The sequence below is a fragment of the Mus musculus genome, chromosome 13 (assembly GCF_000001635.26).
Source record: "Mus musculus strain C57BL/6J chromosome 13, GRCm38.p6 C57BL/6J".
NCBI classification, from domain to species: domain Eukaryota; kingdom Metazoa; phylum Chordata; class Mammalia; order Rodentia; family Muridae; genus Mus; species Mus musculus.
Window position 1 is genome coordinate 19,819,194 of NC_000079.6, and position 10,533 is coordinate 19,829,726.

General features: G+C 38.0%; 1 protein-coding gene and 1 pseudogene across 9 annotated transcripts in view; one reads left to right on the forward strand and one right to left on the reverse strand.

The window, feature by feature from the left end:
- Positions 1 to 5,143, reverse strand: part of Gpr141 (G protein-coupled receptor 141) — a 74,657-nt gene extending 69,514 nt beyond the window's left edge. For 8 of the 9 annotated variants that reach the window (XM_006516705.3, XM_006516704.3, XM_011244316.2 and 5 more), the window contains exon 1: positions 4,937 to 5,143. The gene's annotated coding sequence lies outside the window, so the exon portion shown is untranslated. The remainder of the gene's footprint in view (positions 1 to 4,936) is intronic. The other variant, NM_181754.4, reaches the window with a different exon arrangement.
- On the forward strand, positions 1,585 to 2,461 carry Gm19154 (predicted gene, 19154; annotated as a pseudogene).
- Positions 5,144 to 10,533: the final 5,390 nt, after the last annotated feature.

The window sequence follows — 10,533 nt, forward strand, 5'->3', positions numbered from 1 at the left end:
CTAAACCACCAACCAAAGAGCATGCATGGGCTGGACCTAGGCACTCTATACATTTGGAGCAAATATACAGCTTGGTCTTCAGTGTGTGCCTTAACAACTGGAGAATTGACTCTGACTCTGATGCCTGCGTTTGGATCTGCTTCCCCTCACTGGGCTCCATTATCCTGTGACCTTCCCCTAGCCTTGAGTAAGCTAAACAAAACCCCAGGGTTTTACAACCTGGCTGGAGTCTGCACCTGGCCTCCCTGCATTTGCAATTCCCTCCCTGAGCTTTGAGGAGTTGATCACATGCTGAGATGCTCTGCAACTCAATCCAGCTAAAACAAAGGATGGGTCTGTGGATTTTCCATATATAAATGCAGAGTTGAAAATTAAACTTTGGGCCTTGATCAGAAACCCTTGTCTTGGCTTCATCCTTCTCTCACCCGCCAGTCCTTTTTCATTTCCAGCTTCCCTTTCAGGTATACCCAGTTCATCCATGGCTGCTGGACAGCTACATTATCTGGCCTCAGTAGTAAAGGATGTGCTTATTCCTGATCACCATGATGTGCCAGATTGAGTTTTCATGCATGAGTGGCATCCCCCTTCTCTGAGGAGAAGGGGAGACCGTAACAGGGGGGAGGCATTTGTGAAGGTGGGACTAGGAGGAGAAAAGTGGGAGACTGCAATTGGGATATGAAGTAAGTGGATAAATAAATACATCAGCAAAAATTAATTAGTTAATTAATTAATCAATTAAGAAAAAACTTCACTCCCCAGCCCATCCCAGAAATTAGGGTGCCAGCAAGCTTGCAAGAATCATTCCTCTCTCCTGTGTGAGCCAAATGCAACAAATGCCACTCTTTTTTAAAAGTCACCATAATCTTCAGGAACTGGGCTCTTTAGACAACCACATATTTCAAAATCACAGTTACATTCAAATCTGAAAAGAGAAGCAGCCTTGGAACTCTGCAGCTAGTTCATTTTGAGCACTGGCATTCAGGGCGTTCAGTGTTCCTCTAACATGGCCTTGGCCATGGTGTCCCTTATCGTCTCGCTTGCTCATTTAGGTATTTTTGAGGATATTGCTTAGTGAGCACCAGATTCTGCTATAGAACGCAAAGATATAGAATGTCTATTGCTGTAAACAGTATATTATATTAAAGAGACTATGATCACCAAAACGTAATTGTGGTTGTTATGAATAATACTATTAGCATACAAAATAAAGTAAAACGGGAAAACTAGGAAGATGACTTAGCATAACTTATGAACTAACTTTTCAGATGCTTTCAAGTGTAGTATTTTAGGAGTCCTTTTGGATAGGATGACTCTTTTGGATAGAGTCAAGCTAACTAACTGGAATATCCTCTGAGAAAAATCTTCACCAAATGTAGATGTTTCCCTGGAAGCTATGCTGTTGAAAAGCTGGGAGAATAAGAGGAGGACATAGAACAAAGTTATAGCTGCCAGAATTAGAAAGACTCTGAGTTAATTTTTTTAAAAATGTCAAATTCAATGAATTGAAACTTATTAATATAAGGATTATAGTTGCTAAGTAGAAATATGGAGGGAGACCTTAGATTTGGAGAAAGTGTGTTTGCCCTGGTTCAGGGTCATCCACAGTGTCCTGCCATGGTCACAGCAGAACAAGTTTATAACATGCTATGCTATGCAAGTTAAAACATAGCCATGCTAGGATTCCAATAGAGGTCATAGGTCCAACTCTTGGGAAATTTGTTGATGAGTATACCATCAGAGTGATTGATGTATTGGTTATGTCACAGTCAGATACAGGTATCAGGGTAGGAGCTGTTGATCCAGTGTTCGAAACCAAACTGCCAGAAATGCTAAAAGAAACGGGGATTCTGACACGTCTGTTAGCTGGTATGCAGTCACCAAGGCTTTGGTTGTTGCCATTCTGCCTCTGATATCAACACACAACAGAACTCTGATACTTTCCCTGATAGAGCAGTGGTGGCCTTGGCTGTGGCTCCCACTCAGGGTGTAAAGAAGCCGATTGTTATTAATGCCTTCAGACTGACTACATGATGGTAGCCTTGGAATATCAACCAAGACAACTTCAAATCTGGCCCAATGAAACAAACTATCTACCCAGGCATTAATTCATTAATTAAGCAAATGTCACTACCCTATTATACTATTAATTATCAGCCAAAATGAACTGAAACAAAAGACACTGTTAAGTTTGCCTAAGTAGAGTTGAGTGGAAGGTTTGATACCTCAGAACTACAGTGCCCATTGTGAACAAAGAGAGTCAGTTCCAAAAGAGATGATAGAATTAACCAAGAATTACAATAAGGCTGTAAAAACAAAACAAAACAAAAAACAAAAAACAAAAAAAACCATAACACCTGAACAACTGGTAATAAAGAATGTTAGCAAGCAGGATCCCAAACACTATCGAGAAGAAACGATGGATATAGTTATGACTTCAAATATTGTCCAGTGTTTCACAACAATTTTACATATTGTTTCATTTAAATAAAGCAACACAGAAAGCTTTTCCAAATACATTTGACATATATTCCTCCATTATTCCTAATGCTGACAATCAAGGGGATTCTAAAGGTATATTTGGTGACATGTAGGACATGTGGTATCATTTCAGCACTGTGACACCTCTGGTCTCAGTTACACAATTACTTCTGTTTCCTTAGGGTTTTGTGGATTCCAAAGTTGTGTAAGAATATATCAAAGTGAACAATTTTTTTCTAAGATCCCATTTACTATTTGGCAAAAGAGTAACACAAAAGAAAATACTTTTACAATAAAAAAGAAATACTTGAGCAGTTTTGGAATTTTTCTCAAGTCTCCTTGAAGGACATCATTAATTTGAACAGACTAACATTTTTATCATATCTAGACTTATTATTGCAGTGACAGCATACAATGTTACTTATGGTGCTAACACAAAGGCTTTCACATAGTAAATACTAAAAACTTTGCAGGGCTTGCTGAGTCTCACATTGGAAGAGCATTTTCATGAATAAGTCTGATTTTCTTCACATGAGCTAGAATTTAGGCCACTGTGGTATTTGAAAAGGTCTGTATACCTTTTCTTCCCATTAAAAAACATTTTTGCATCCCCTCAAACTTTTGTAGACAAATTCAGGTGATAGGTAAATCACCCTATAGACAATCCAGTGCTAAAATGAACAATTCTGGTGACCTCTTACTTTAAAATTATGAAAAATGACAGTGGAGAATGGGGACCCTGGGGCAAAGACGTTTGTTCCCTAAGCTCCAGCCACCTTTCTTCTCTCTTTTGTATCTGCTGTGAACTAAGAACAGTTGTTGTGGTTTTAATGTTTCATTTTAAATGGACACATGAATACTAACATGTTGCCTTCAACTTTCCTCAGCCTTCACAGCATAAAATGATTATTATGCAGCCTTTATTTAAAAAAAAAAAGTTTGTCAAACTTTTCTGGCCTAGAAGGTTTAGATAATATTTCTCCAACCAAACAGGATTTTGACAAACAGAATTGCCACCCCCTGATTGATCACCAGCTGCTCTTCCTGTTCTGCCTATTGACTAAGGTACTAACTTATAAATTGATTTAGAAAACAGGATAAGGAGTTGTAAAACTGAAAAAGTAATTTCTCAATTATATTCTGTAGCTGTGAGGAAACTGAAGCACAGTGAATTTAGTGACTTGCAAGAATACATTTAGAAAAAGGACAGAGCTAGCTTTGTAGAGTCAGAGAGTGACTTTTTTTTTTTTTTGCATTTCTAGTCACTTTAATAGTTGTATGAATGCATCAACAAAATTGCAAATCACAGAGTGATATACATAGATATAAAGACACACATGGAAGCATACTTTGAAGTACACATGGATTCATTGATAAAGTAAATTCACATGATGCAACAATCCCCTCTCTTTGCATGTACCTAAGGACATGAAGGGAGTATCATGGAGAGATGTGAGCATCTCCATGTTCACTATTACAATATTTCAACAGCCAAAATTAACAATGTCCATCCATAGATCAGTGGTAATGAAAATATAAAGACATAAATATAGTAAAAATTACTCCTTTGTCTAAAATAAAGGGGTTTTTCTATCTCTACCAGCACATATGAGCCCAGAGGACAATCCACTAAGTAAAACAAGACATACAAAAAAAATGACAAATATTATATCATTGAGAATGACTGTTTTTAAAATATTATCTTATTTCATTCCACATATTGGAAGTATACCATTAGTTGTATATAAGAGATAATGGCATTTTCAGAAAATAAAATTAATTGTACAGGTGTTTATTTATGAGTTCAAAAATTAATTTTAGAGTGTTTCTGTCACATAACTTAAAATTGGGATGACAAGGAGTGTAGTATGCTGAGAGTTCAGTTCAGTGACCAAGTGCTTCCCTTGCCTAAGCAGGCCCTGGGTTTCACGCCCAGAAATTCAAAAGTAAAACAACACACAGATTATTTTGAGCCAATTTCTTTAGAAATTTCTCAGGATGTGATTGCTATGATAATTTTTTTGTATTGATTAGGGTTATCAGAATGGTTCCAAATGAAATATGATGACATTGTCAATAAAAGCATTAAAGGGACTTTATACTAAAAACCACATCATTTTAAAGGTAAGTCTCTAAATAACTGTCTATAAATCTAACACCAAGTCCTCTATGATGCTGTAACTGGGATTCATTTCTGTTTCTCTTTTGGGACAAATTCTGAAATAAGTGTGTCCACTTTAATACCTAATACAAACTTGACTTCATTTTCAGAAGATATGTCACACACAGGAAGGAGAAGGCAATTCTTTTTAGAACAGAGCTTTGTGGTAAAAATCGAGGAGCTTTCTTTTCATAGCACTTGGTTCTGAAGATTCCAAATTAGACCCAGAAAACAACAGGAGGCCTGTTTTTATCAAGGTCATTGCAGAAACCTTTACCCCAGTACTTCAACACTTACCTTAAAAGCCAGATTTCCAGTATGAGTTGCTGAGTCGGGTTACCGGTCTAAATTCCAGAGAGGCTCTCCAGCAGCAGGGCTGTCTTGGCACATCCACCCTCCTTGTTCACAAAGTCTGTAAACTGACCACTGTGCAAAAGGAAGCTCAAGGGTTCTGTGTTCTTCAGGGTGTCATCAGACCACAAAACCTCAAAGCCATTTCAAGCACACTAGCACGAAAAATGCCAAGCATTTAAGGATGAATAGTCCAAAGTGAAAAAAAAAAATGACAGGAAGGCCTACTGTCAAGAAATGTTTATTAAGGTTTGTTGATTACTCTGTTAAGTATTTCTTATCAAACTTTATAGAGAATATGAAATAAAGGCGATATTATGAAAAACAGAAACAAGAGATGAGCCATGTATTATGTTAAGGGTGAAGTATTTTTTCTGTCTCTGTGTGTCTGTCTGTCTGTCTCTGTCTCTGTCTCTGTCTCTCTCTCTCTCTCTCTCTCTGTCTCTCTCTCTCTCTCTCTCTCTGTCTCTCTCTCTCTCTCTCTCTCTGTCTCTCTCTCTCTCTCTCTCTCTCTCTCTCTCTCTCTCTCTCTGTGTGTGTGTGTGTGTGTGTGTGTGTGTGTGTGTGTGTGTGTGTGTGTAAAATATTTTCTACACAGGTGACCCAGGGCTCCTTCTCTTCTAACTTTGGTGGTTAGTTCAGTATTAATATTTTCACTAATATACAGCAGTGACCAAAATACTCTACTCATGTCACAGATTAATAGAAAGCTTTCAATCTAAACATATTCTAGCAATGGATGAAGAATGCATTTGTGCATGGTGACTTTTTTATTTATTGATTTATTGTTGTTATTGTTGATGATGATGAGTGTTTAAGACACTGGGAAAGAAGATATGGAAAGTGTTAGAGAGAAAGGATGGGAGGGAATGCACCACAGTGCATGTGTGGAGGTCAGAGGACAACTTGGCAGAGTTAATTATCTTCTTCCAAATTGGTTCCAAAGACTGAACTCATCACAGGCCTGCATCCTAAACACGTTTACTCACTGAACCATTCAGTCCCGATTCACTCTTTAAATTTCAACAGAATCTTTAAATAAATAAATAAATAAGTAAATAAACAAATTTATACACACAATTATAAAGATATTATACTGTTTTGAAAGTAAGTTCTTTGTGCCATATGTGCATTATGTCAATATCATTAACTTTGAATTATTTTATTTTTTATTTAAATTATATAATTTTGCTTATTTTTTATTATTTAAAAATATTTTTAAATTTAAATATATTATGACCATATTCATCCCCTTTCCCCAAGTCTTTTCAGATCTTATCCCTCCTCCTTACCCATGCAAATTTAATTCTTTCTTAAAAAATAAGCAAAAATCTAATCAACAACAAAACTCCCCCAAACCAAGAAAGTAAAATAAAAATAAATCCAAAAATAAAAAACAAGGAACAAAAAGAAACATCAAACCATAGCCAAATAAAAGCATACACACAGGAAAAACAAAACCTGAAAAGTCCATTATATGTTAGTTAACTACTGAACATGGGGTCTATTCTGGAGTGGTTGATAAACCCAGTGTCACTCTATCAGAGAAACCTGTTTTTCTCTCTCAGCAGGTATAGGTGACAGTTCAGTTTTTAACCTATACCCTAGTGGCTAGGTGTTCATTCATTCATTCACTTTCTAAAATCATAACAAAATAAAATATAATAACTGTTGTGTTTTATAAAAAGATAAAGAGAGAAATTTATTTGGTAGGCTGTGCAGTCAGGTGTGGGGGAAGGGGGATGCCTCCGAGGGCCCATGCTGAGGCATCCCTTCCCCCTGAGGGACCAGCCACATGATGGTATAGTATAGAAAAGAGTTTATTCAGGGCATGGGGAGAGGAGTTAAGAGGATAGTAGAGACAGAGTTGGGGGGGCTGCCTTGAGCACGAGGAGAGAGAGGGGGTAGGGGAATGGGAAGAGAAGGGGAAGGAGCTAGAGGACAGAAGGGAGCAAGAAGGCAAGAGCAAGAGAGAGCAGAGAGGCGAGCAGTCCTTTTTATAGTGAGTCAGGCATAACTGGCTGTTGCCAGGTAGCTGTAGAGAGGAGCTTAGACAAAACATTAACAATAAGATAAAACAAAACTATAATATCATAGTTTGGCAAGACAAACCAATAGAAGGAAAAGATCAAGAGAAGCCACAAAAGTCATTAACTCATTTGTTTGCACACTCAGGAACCCCATAAAAATACTAAACTGGAAGCTATAATGTAAGCACAGAGGACGTGGTGCAGACCCGTGTTGGTCCTGTGCGTGCTGCCTCCATCTCTGAGTTTATATGAGCCTTGTTCGTGTTGATTTAGAAGGCCTTGTTTTCTTGGTGTTCTCCATGCTCTCTGGCTCTTATCCTATTTCCACCTCCACTTCCATGGGGTTCTTGAGCTCTGTGGTGGAGTGGGTGGGGAGTAGAAGGCATCCCATTTAGGGCTGAGGGTCCAAGGTTTCTCACTGTCTGCATGTGTGGCTGCAAGAGGAAGATTCTGTGATGATGGCAGAGCAAGGCACTGATTGACATGGATAGCACGATGTCACTAGGAACCATTCTATCACATTTGCTTTTCTTTTTATAGACCAATAGTATTTGATTTTACCATAGGTCTCTGGGCTATCTAATCTCAGTATCAGATATAGGGTCCATCTCCTGGAGTGGGCCTTAAGGCAATTTTTAATATAATCATTACTTTGTAAATCGTGTAATAGTCTATAAGCCTATGAGTTAGTTATAAAATTTGTTTTTAACCAACATCTTAGACACACCTGCATTTTAAGCTATATTTAGATGTATTTGTATTTTAAAATATGTTAGAGGCACCAAGTTGATACTAACCTTGAGTTCGTGTTACTTTACAGGCCCTAGTTAGATGTAACTTGATCATTTCTGGTGGTTTCTGATCTCCTTTACAGGGCTAAGATGGTAATTGTTTCAGCCAGCTTCTGGCAATCCATTCCTAGTTTAAGTAACTAACTTTGTAGTTTGAAGAGAAGGAACTTTACATCAGGAAAGTATTGAATTTCAGCAGTCATGTTTCATATCTGCACATGAGTAAAAATGTTGGTCACTAAAAAGACCTGTGGTTGGAGGTATTTCAATTTTTTGATATCCATAGTATCTGCAGATTAAGGAAGATGGAGGGATCTAGAGAGGGGCACTCTTTCGCAAGTTACTGAGGCACTTAAGGAACAAAACCTGCAGTGCGAGACATAAACAAGTGCCTGATTTCTAAGCATGCTTCTCTCAAGGAAGTGTGAGTCCCAGCTTAGCACTGAGGACTTGAGCAAAAAGAGACCAGAGGCACTAGATAGAAAAGACACCAACATGGGAACAGTATGAGAGCAGTGAGCCCCTTCTTACCATATGAAACTGAGTGTGCTACACTAGAAGGCATGAACTAGAAGTGTGAATCTCAAATATAGACAATTATGTGGTCACTTGAAAGATTAGGGACTTGGCACTATCCCCACAGCTACACTTGCACAGCAGGAAAAAATCTGCCCTCTGAATGATGATATCATATCGATTAGTTAATTCTGGTCTTCTGTAAAGTTAATCCAGGCAGCTATCCAGACAGGGCAAGCACTCTGCTTGTGCAGAAGTAGAGCTGCCACCTGGGATGACTGCTAACACACCTTCCAACCAGCTCCTTGTTTCAGTTTAGTTTGTTTTGTTTCTTTATGTGTTTGTCTCAGATAGGACCGTTTAAAGCAAACCACAGTGAACATGTTTAAACCGTGAAATACGTCTGCTAAGAGAGTATACTTTCTTTCACTGAAATCTAAATAGTGACTCTCTGGCCTGGAGACATTCCTGACTAACTTTTTAAAACATGCAATTATGAGACATGATTATGAACTGCATCTGTGCATGAACATGTCTGTAACTACATGTGATGACCAGTCTCTCCAGTATTAATGTGTGTATATCTTTCCAGCAAAATCCATTTTTTGATTTGTTTAGAGAGATGCTGATTTAGGATCTACTGCTATTTCCTCTTCTTACTTTCTTACAACTACTCTGTCTGTGTGTGTGTGTGTGTGTGTGTGTGTGTGTGTGTGTGTGTGTGTATGTGCACACACGCACGTGATCTCACCCATGTGTGGTGTGTCTATGTTCTGAGGATTAACCACAGGGACTCTACCACTGAGTTACACCCCAACCCTCTTCCCTCTCCCACTTCCTCTTTGCTTCATTGACCAATGACATACCAAATAGAGATAAATAGAAAATAGAAACAAATGCCCAAAGAGGTCTGGATGTGATTAGCTTGAAAGTAACTAAACTAGTTTGAAGAACAGAAATGAAATAAGAAGTGTTTCTACTGGACTCTACTCTTCAAATGAAATAGAAAATTAAAAAATAATGCAACTAAAATTAAATACTCAATTTATAAGAAGTAATGTGGAAGAGAAGCCAGAATTCATGTCTGAAGAAAGCAGCAGGCTGAAGGACAATTGTGGAAAAACATAAAATAGTAATTATGTAACAATCACAAAAGAAGTATCTCTTATGCCTATAATCAGTACCTGAGAAAGAACTTGGTAGAAGTGATGTTTTAAGAGGTAATAAATGAAGAGCTTCCATCTCTAGAAGAATTGGAGAAATCCCAAACAGCACGGGAAGAACAACAACAAAAAAATAATATACAGATTAAAGTTACGGAAAGCCAAAATTTAAAAAAGAAAAATTTAAAATAAGTTGGAAAACTATTTGTGTGTCTATAGAATGTGGGATTAAGTATCCAGTTTGAAAAGTGCACAGATGCAGTGCTCTCTCTCTCTCTCTCTCTCTCTCTCTCTCTCTCTCTCTCTCTCTCTCTCTCTCTCCCTCTCCCCCTCCCCCTCCCTCTCCCCCTCTCCCCCTCCCTCTCTCTCTCCCCCTCTCCCTCCCCCTCCCTCTCCCCCCCCTCTCTGTGTGCTCAAGCACATATGTAGACTAGAGTTCATTCTTCAGCATTGATATGAATGCCTCATTCACCTTGTTTTGCAGGAACATAATTTCTTATAGCGATCTGGGGATTTCCATTTAGACTGACTTTAGAGTTACCAGGACCCACCTGTCTGCAACTTCCTAGAACTGGAATTGTGAACATACCTTAACATGGCAGCTTTTCCCATGAGTGCTGGAAATCAAATTCAACTCATCACGTTTGTAAAACAAACACTTTTCTGGCCAAATTATGTTCCTGTACTCTGCCCAAACACTTTTAAATGAATGGCAATTAACAATGAAAAGAGGTGTTTGTTGTTTGTTTTTTGTTTTTTGTTTTTTGTTTTGTTTTGTTTTGTTTTGACAAATGGCAATGAGATTGAGAGAAAACGGAATAGTATTGCTCAAATTATAAGTGAGAATAGCTGCCAACTGAGGGTAATTTATCCACTGAATATATTTACTATCTACTAAGCTATCATATGAATCCAAATGATAATAGGTTGTATGCTACTGACAGGCAATAGAGAAACAACAAACCAACAACATTACAAAGAAAAGCAGTTTGGGATGAACAAGGGGGATCTACAACTGAAATAGGGTAATGTGGAGCTTAAGG